Genomic DNA, 9,493 nt, shown 5'->3' on the forward strand with positions numbered 1-9,493 from the left:
CTGAGTCATTGCAAGAAACACATTTAATGCTTGCTGCCTGCCCTGCAGCAGTTATATTTTTATTTCAGACTACAATTCACTAGGTTGTTTATCCTGTATTTATCCTGGATATACCTCCAAGACATCTATGACTCTCTTATCAGAAAAAGAGCTTGTATTGAACTTTCTAGGACAGAAAGATTTTTTTCAGTACAAATCTATAGTTTCTATGCCACCTATTTCACTGCGTTTTGAAAGTTAGTGTGAAATATACTCATTGGGGAAACTTGAATTTGAGATTTTTCTATATCTTCACAAATAGCTTAAAATCATCTAAATTGGCCAGTCATCAGAAAAGGTAATTCTCATCAGGGTTTGCTAGCTACTACTTTGCATCAGCTCCTCTGATTTTGAGCAAAATATAAAAACATAACCAAAGTGTTTTAAAAATCTTTTGGTTTATATGGCTACTCTAGCTGTCAAAAACTGGAATAAGTACATGTGTTTAGATGTGAGAAGAAAAATTGACCTATGTGCATCCTTTATTAAGCGTAATTCAGTTCAAAGGTGAACCATCATAACCCTGTACTCTCTTCCACTCATATGCAGACAATGCCCACTTAGTTCCAGATGTAACCTATAAATAGCTGCAGAATTAGTTGGATCAGAAAGGTGACCCAAACAAATATGTGAAGAAATAAGAAGGGTATGATCACATGAGGAGAGATGATAGGAAAGAGAGCAGGACCACCCGTGTTAGTAGCAATTCTCAACTAGATTAGATTAGACATAACACAGAACTTCCCCCTTTGATCAGTCTAAAATGATTGTAAAGCCTCAGGGCTAAAAGTTTGATTATGTCTTGATTCAAAGCTTCTTTGAATTAAAGTCAGCTGTGAAGACAGTAGTTTTAATGGATTTAATTTATTTTCTATTAACACAATTTGCAGTGAGCAGCAACAGAAGGTGTCTTTAAAGCTATCAGTAATAGACATAGTCTCTAGTGATAGCAAGCAACAGATGCATTAGAGAAAAGCTGAGGACAGAGGTGGAATAAATGTTCTCTGATCATTGTTTCCCAAGAGTCCTGACTTGGTCTCTGTTGTTCAGTATCTGTGAGAACTGAGATAGGAGGATTTTCAGCATTTTTCTAGTCACATGATGGCGGAGTGATGATAGTAAGTTTTAAAGTCTGGTTTGAATTTACTGCCTTCTAATTTAAACAAATATCTCAAATTTCTGAAGGATAAGACAGAGATAACATGTGTCCCTTCTCACCTGACTTATTACCGTTTGGGTTTTTGTCTATCCTTTTGCCCTGTCACCTACATTTACCTCCTTCCCATCATAGAAGTTTAATCATTCTATTAATATGGTAAACTATCATGTACTTCACTTTCAGAGTTCATCAATGATTTCATACATTTCTTGAAATGAGATGAATAGTTTTGCATAAAACACTGAGGCTCAAAATACATCACTGACTTTCTTGAAGGGATTATATTGGGTCCTTATGTACTGACTCTTCTTTATGAATCGTCAGGATTAAAAGTATTTCTAAATATAAAAGCTGATTAAGTGAAGTCCGCTATTAAAGCATCTATAGAATAAAATGATCCTTTTCCATTAACGCTTTCTCCGTATATTTCATTGCAGGTAAACAATTCATAACATCTGGTAAAATTCTGCTGTAATGATTGCCAGTGTTAGGAGTTTAAAATTAATGTCATTTTTATAACAAAAATCACATTGAATATAGACAGCAGGAGCTTCAAACAGTCTGTTGAATGTAGTTAGAGAAAAAGTTTCAGATTATGTAGTCTATACACCATGTAATACATGGAAATTATATGCATTCTTCCAATGTTAGATGTAAAATCAATCCTTTTGTCAAGTGCTCATATTGTAGTTTGCATGTTGGAGACCTACATTCAAACAAAGGACTCAGAGGGTTGGGCACTTAGCTTCCAGGGAGAAGAGCCTTCTATCATTCAATAATTCTCCTCAACTGCAGTCGACAAATGAGCTACTGTAGGTAAGACTCTTCAGACAAGCTTTTGAAAGCCCTTTTGATAAAGTCTTACATCTGAGGTTAATGACAATACCTAAGGTGTGGGAGTCATGTAATAAGCGTAACTTTGACTTGGAAAATTAAAAACAAAGAGCAGGAAACAAAGGAAAAAGTAGCACTTGTTTGAAGAGAATGGCATTATAGTCAGAAAGAGTAAATAATGAGGAACAGTGCAGTAATATACATGAGGATTTAGATGGTTTAAATGCTAGAAGATGAAAGCTAGTTCAAAGCAGCTAAATAGAGAGCAGTGACAGGTTCCTAGGGAAAAAAAGGATATCAAACAATTGGGTGTGTCATTAAATACAAAAAATCAAAAGCTAGAAAGAGTCTAAAAGATAATTCTGTGTGCAACATTAAATATGAATGATAAGTAATAAGATGAGAAAAGAAAAATCTATGTCTAACATTAAAAACAAAGGAACATTACCAACTATGCCTAAGTAGGGCAAAAAGGAGCCAGGTACAATTTATTAATATAAGCAAAAACTAGAAGAAACAGACTAACTAAGAAGCAAATGAAGGGAAAAAGAATCTCAGTTTAAAAAATCTAGACGGTTATATTCTCCAAGAAGAAAGGAGTACAACAAAAGTATATAATTCCCATTCAAGTACAATTAAAATCTCTGCTAGACTACAGGTTTTGTTCACTGTACCAAAGCCTCCGGTAAATTGTCACCACAGTGAGCCTAAAAGTCATGTCTAGAGCTTATTTTGACTTTGTTCTTGTTCAGAGGAGACATTCAGTCCTATGTGATGATTCTGTATAAAAAGACAAAGCAAATCAAATCTCTGTGATTGAGTTTCCAGGAAGATGCTATTTTTCTACTAATACTTGAGGCAATAAAAATAATGTATCAGAAGCATTCAAAAACTTCTCACAAGGATCTCATTAACACTTTTGAAAATCTAGACCGTAATTGGTGCTAGCAGAAGTTTTAGTGCTACGGAGTTCTAACAGATGAAGTGCATTAAGTCCATTAATCTTACTAGTATTAAATCCTGCTGCTCCTGCCATTCATAATTATGACATAATAACATTAAGAAACTGACATTTCATTTTTTCTCTTCCTCAACTTGGATGGTCTAGATTTTCATTAAGGCACTGATTCTTGCTAGAATTCCTAAGTTCTTTTTTTATGGTTCTGAGTCCATGTGAACTTGCCCGTGTCAAATGGGTACATTCAAATTAGCACAATGATTTTTCTGGCACATCATTGAAGATTAACATTTCATTTGGGATTTAATTCTTATATAAAAAGAGGATGATTAAGAAAATCTATGGTTGTGATGGGGTTTCTTTGGAGGACTTTTTTTGTTGTTGTTGTTTGTTTTGGTTTGTTTTTTTTTGGTGGACATCTAGCACCCTTGGTCCAGGTGAAGTCAAACTGCATTGCTACTGTGCAGATAATTTAGACAAGCCAGGCGAGATTTTCAAGACAGTAGTGCATGCACACTACTAATGGTGGGATTCTACCTTACTTAGCCAAGAATGTGGGAGTATTATAAATTCTAACTGAACAGAATATATGAATCTCTTATTGAAGGCAAAGTGATATGCTTTTCTCCACAAGGAAAAAAAGAAAACTAAAAATGGGTGAACAAAATTATCTCCACTTCCTCCACTTTTTTTGTTTCCCACTGGGAAACAAAAAAGACAATCAACCAACCAAACAAAAAAAATTCTTTCAGACTTATCTAAATGCTGAAACTGAAATCTCCAGCTCTAAAGAATTAAGAATTAGCATTGCTCAGGGTGTGGGTGAGCCTGGGTAGAATGCTTTTTGGTTTCTCCTCATTTTTTGTCTGGAAAATGTTTAAATCAATAAAAGCATGTCTGCAACACAAAAGAAAATGTTTAATAATGCTTCAGTTTGGCAAAAATGTTTTAATATCCGGTTCCTTTTGACATTCATGACTCAAAAATTTATAGTAAGATGCTGAAGACCAGTATCTTCAGCTGTATTATTTCATAATTTATATTAATACCTTTGCTTTACCACGTAAAAAGCTTTTACCGAGCTCCCCATAAGAGACAGTTGTAATTCCAAGTTTATATATATTCCTTCAGATACCTACTAAATATCCCTTACTAAGGTAACATTTGCCTATTTTAAAGGATAAATGCATTCCAGTTCACCTTCCTATTTATCTAATTATAATTTTGTAATTTTGATAGACTTGGATGGTATCATTCCTTTTGCTGTCTTTCAGCCAACAGATGTACTGCTTCCTTTCTCACTACTTCTAAATTTTTCAGTTTTCCTAAAATTATACAACTGTTCATTGTTCTACTTCTCTCAACTTCATAAGCATTGCTATGAAACTGGCTTTTTTTTTTTTGTCTCCAAGCATATATATTGTTTTTTAATTTTCTATCCATAACTTTTGTATTTTGAGAGGAGATACTCTGAAGCTTTTGTTGTTATTTGTTTTGTTGTTTTAGTTTGTTTTAGCTTATTTGTTCTTGCTTTTTTTTTTTTACTTTTTCTACAGATAAAAAAAAAATGTAAGTAAAAATAAAACAAAAATAATAAAAAAGTTAAGAAAAACTACAGCAAAAGGAGCTGATGATAATACACAATCCTGTCTAATATCTGTTCTCAACTTAAATGAATCATTTATCCCTCGTGCATGAGCATCAAATATAATTCAGGTCAAAGAAGATAATTTTTAATCTGCTAATTCTAGCTGCTTCAAATAAAATCATCCAGATGTGATGTAACAGTTTAGGAAAACTTAAGATGCCTAGACCTCATGTTATTCTCTAGGACTTTCCCAGAGATAAACAGGTGAACATTTGTTCCCCTTTTTCTATTTTGTATTTAAGCACAATATATTCATTTGACAGAGAGTTTTCTAAATTATATTTATCCTTTTCAAAATGATGCATGGCAATGTTTTGGAGAACAGGAAGAATGACAGTGAGCAAAAGATATCCCCAGATTTTTTATAAATAAGAATCATAAGGGACTGTCAAGGTTTCACACCCTTTTTAGTTCAGCAGTATACTTAGAGAGGTGTATATCTTGAATTCTTAGTTAATTATGCCTGTAAAGATTCATCTTGTATTTATTTAGAATTTATTATTTCTAGCTTTCCTTTCTTCTACACTAAGTCAGATACTGGAAGAGTTTTACCCTAGAATCACAAAATCACAGAATCTTTTCTAGAGAAAGGACATGTCTCTTAACTGGATGGCAACAATTCTTCCCGTGCAGACAGGAGACTATTAGGCATCTCTCTAACAAGAATGCATTGCTGGTTAATATTCACCTTGGTTTCACCAAGGATATTTTAAACAGATCGACTGCATACACTTCTTTACTCAATGTAGCATCTGGTTTTGCTCATTTCAAACAACTCTTGTCAACATCTGATTCAGAGCCAAGTGGTTATTCACCAGGAAACTTTTAAAAGACGCTGCAATGTTTGGAAGGCCTTTCTGATATTTTCCTTTGAAAACTAATTCTTTTTATCAGCATATAAGGAGCTAATCTTCTATTGCTTTAAAGATTTAATCTCTCTTTCCATTATGCTCTTCTTTTGATTACACAACTCAGTGATTTTTTTTCCTGTCAACTAAGCTCTCTTACTCAAGATCTAATTCTTAGCAGGCAATCCACATTCTAAAAGGAAGGAAGGAAGGAAGGAAGGAAGGAAGGGAGGAAGGGAGGAAGGGAGGAAGGGAGGGGGGGGAGGGGGGGAGGGGGGGAGGGGGGGGAGGGGGGGAGGGGGGAGGGGGGGAGGGGGGGAGGGGGGGAGGGGGGGAGGGGGGGAGGGGAGGGGGGGGGAGGGGGGGGAGGGGAGGGGGGGGGGAGGGGAGGGGAGGGGAGGGGGGGAGGGGGGGAGGGGGGGAGGGGGGAGGGGGGAGGGAAGGGGAGGGAAGGGGAGGGGAGGGAAGGGAAGGGAAGGGAAGGGAAGGGAAGGGAAGGGAAGGGGAGGGAAGGGGAGGGAAGGGAAGGGAAGGGAAGGGAAGGGAAGGGAAGGGAAGGGAAGGAAGGGAAGGGAAGGGAAGGGAAGGGAAGGGAAGGGAAGGGAAGGGAAGGAAGGAAGGGAAGGGAAGGGAAGGGAAGGAAGGGAAGGGAAGGGAAGGAAGGGAAGGGAAGGGAAGGGAAGGGAAGGGAAGGGAAGGGAAGGGAAGGGAAGGGAAGGGAAGGGAAGGGAAGGGAAGGGAAGGGGAAATCCCAAACATCTTCTTACCACAGGTGTACATCTTTTCCTTAAAATCATAGTGATCTCAATGTGCCGGTACACTGAGGAATCTGGAAATGTCCATGTTTTTTTTTATGTATGATTAATACTATATCTAAATATACCTCTTCTCTGAATATCTTATTTTACTGGTAGGAACCTGAGAAACCTATCTTCTAACTATGTTTCACTACATGTAAGTATTTTCAGTTGGAATTTGGCATTTACATATTTCTGACAGTATAGACCAGTAAAAGCTTGTTTGTTGTCATTTGGGAAGTTACAGTGAAAAAAACATTCAGATCACCAAAAATTCCTCTTCTTTAAATCACCTTTCTATTTTATTTGATATATTTGACATTAATATAATACATTGCAGGCTACTGACATTATAATATGTATCTAAAGTTGACATTAATTTAGATGTACTTTTAATCTTGGGTAAATTTGAAAGTAGAGGCGTGATTTATTTGAAGTGAAATACAATACCAAGAAAAATAACACCAGTATATTTCAAGGAAACTGTTATGAGCTATGCAGCAGCAGGAGCTCTGACTAAGGAAACATGCAAAAGACAAAACCTGTCATCTTTTTGAATATATTCCTTCATTCTTGATTTCACTGAAGAATCTACATAAGATTAAGGCAATAATTTCCTCATTAACTTATAAAAATAACATTTTCAGAAGCGTTACTTGCATTAAGAATCTTAGAATAAAAATGAAAGGTGTCTCCACAAGAAAATGCCACAGTGAACTAAAAAAAATAATTAGCAAATTTTTGTGCTACATAATCTGGAGTAAGTTATGAATAGCAAGACAGAAAAGGGGAAGAAATGAAATCTGTATTGTATAGCAATGCTGCCTCTGTATTAAATGCAATGCAAAAATACTAACAAATATTATTTTTATGAATGCAAAAGGTCATTGTGAACATAATTCACGGATCTCAAAAGAGTTACTAATGTGATATGGCTATTTTAATGCCATAAGTCATGCATCACTCAGAATAGAATTACTTGTGCAGAATCATTCACACATTACAGTGAGTTTTAAGAATGCATTGGTTTTTTTCTAGGTATCATCTATACAGGTAGCAAATATATATGTAGGCAACAGATAAAGTTAATTTGTAGCAGTGTTAGTTAAGGACTTTACGGACTGGAGTTTGACCTTTGACTTCTTCTAGAGAGCTGAGAAAAGGATGTTGAGATTTAGGCAGAATGATAATTTGGAACAATTTTAGGAGCCACAAACTAGAGGATTGTATGTCTAATTCAACTAATGTACAACACTGGCTGACTAACTAAAGTAAACAAATTAAAGGTTCAGCTGCTTTTGTTAATCTGCATCCTGCTAAGAGGGCCTCATTTCATTTGGATGTGTTACCAAAAGTATGCATAAACTGAATGTTACATCCTGATTCTCCAGTCATACACTCAGTGTAGTAAAGGGGTGATAGAATCAATGAATGAGAAGGAAAATGTGAGATGAAAGGATTAACTAATTGTAAGGAGACCAGCTGTGAAGTCCAACATGAACAGCAGTAAAAGAAAGTAATAGAGGACCTATTTATATTATTTGCTACTTATTTTATATTTCCCTCTGACCTGGAGGGAGCAGAATCCAGCTCACCTCTGCCATTCCAAGGGATATGCACCAACTCCACAAGAGGTGGCAAGGCTCAGCCTGCTATGCTCCTGGCCCATTTCTACTGACAGCATGTATACACTTCTCTGTAACTTTCTCTTAGGATCTGGGAACTAATTAGGAGGAGGAAAAAGCACTAGAAATATTTGAGTGACAAGAAGGTTTCCAATAAGCTAATGGTAAAACTAAGCTGGAGCTTGTCAAGTTCATTTTTAAGTTGAATGTATTAGGCTGTGTGTTAGCAGCTGTCTCCCTTTTGGATACAGTATTTTTAAGAGATTATTAAAAACCTCACAGATGAATCCATTGCTAAGCTATTAATTAGCTTGGTACAAAATACTTGTCTGTCTTAATTATGCCAGTTCCATATGGACCAAATAGATGTACTAACTTAGCTTAAATCAAAATAGAAGCATTTCTGACTAGTACAGTATGAAAGAAACCCATTTGATGCAGATTGATGATTTTTTCAAACGCCAAATAAAGGATAGAGAACAGCACCTGTAGACCTAAAGACAGAATCCTGTATCTTCCTCTTCTTTTTTTTTTTTTTTTTTTTTTTTTTGTGTGTGTGTGTGTGTGTGTGTGTGTGTAAAGTGATATAAAATGATATAAAAAGACTGGATGACATTCTTGGCCAGTACGAGCTTCTCAGGTCCCTATCATTTACCTACTGTGCTATGATAGCAAAATGGCATTTTTTAGTACCATACTTATTTAATCTCTCTCAAAATCATTATTTGACAAACCAAGGATGTAGATACATAGGATGTTTTCAAATAGACTGCATTTCCACAGTTGGAACTAGAGACCATGTTATACTGCTATCACTAAAAAAATAAAAATAAAAAAAAATGACAGGCACTTTGACAAAAATCAGTACAAAATAACTATTTTCTCTCCAGCAAAAGTGGGGCAGTGAAATGCCACAGAGTTTGCAGTACACTCAGTCTCTCCATCTTTCTGTATATTTTCTGTTGAATAATAGCAAGTTCATGGGTATCTTCCCAGTACCCATCTAGGGCAGGAACACAGCCAAAATCCATTTTGTTTGGTCACAAATCTTCTGTATAGGATTTACAGTTCTTCTTACAGACTGAGGAGGCTGTGTTAACTCACAGTCTGAACAGATTCTCAGTCTACACATTGTCATTACCACTGAGAGAATATAATTGCACTTATGACTTACCAACTTCTTGTTCTCTTAAGCAAAACTGTTCATTTGAGGATGAGGGAGAAATAATTTTTACTGTGAAAGAAATATCCTGTGTTTGTTAGAGCCCAGAAAATTCAGCCTCACTTGACTGAAATATTAAGTCATCCTTGAGATACTGTTAAAATCCTATATTCTCTTGTATCATGCATCTAATTATTTTAATAAACCTACTCCTTTAATAAGATACTTGCTTGTTTTGTATATATATATATGTATACTGTGTTGAGTTGCAAAAAAATACACACACAGTGTCAGTATATTTCCGAATTTAAGGCGTTCTTACAAGCACAGGTTGGAAACAAATATATATATTTTTTAACCCAGGGACCTATGGACTTATTTGGAAAAATTCTCTAATATTAGGGGAACCATCAAAAAACTGAT

The sequence above is a fragment of the Tetrao urogallus genome (assembly GCF_951394365.1).
Source record: "Tetrao urogallus genome assembly, chromosome: 4".
Lineage (NCBI taxonomy): Eukaryota > Metazoa > Chordata > Aves > Galliformes > Phasianidae > Tetrao > Tetrao urogallus.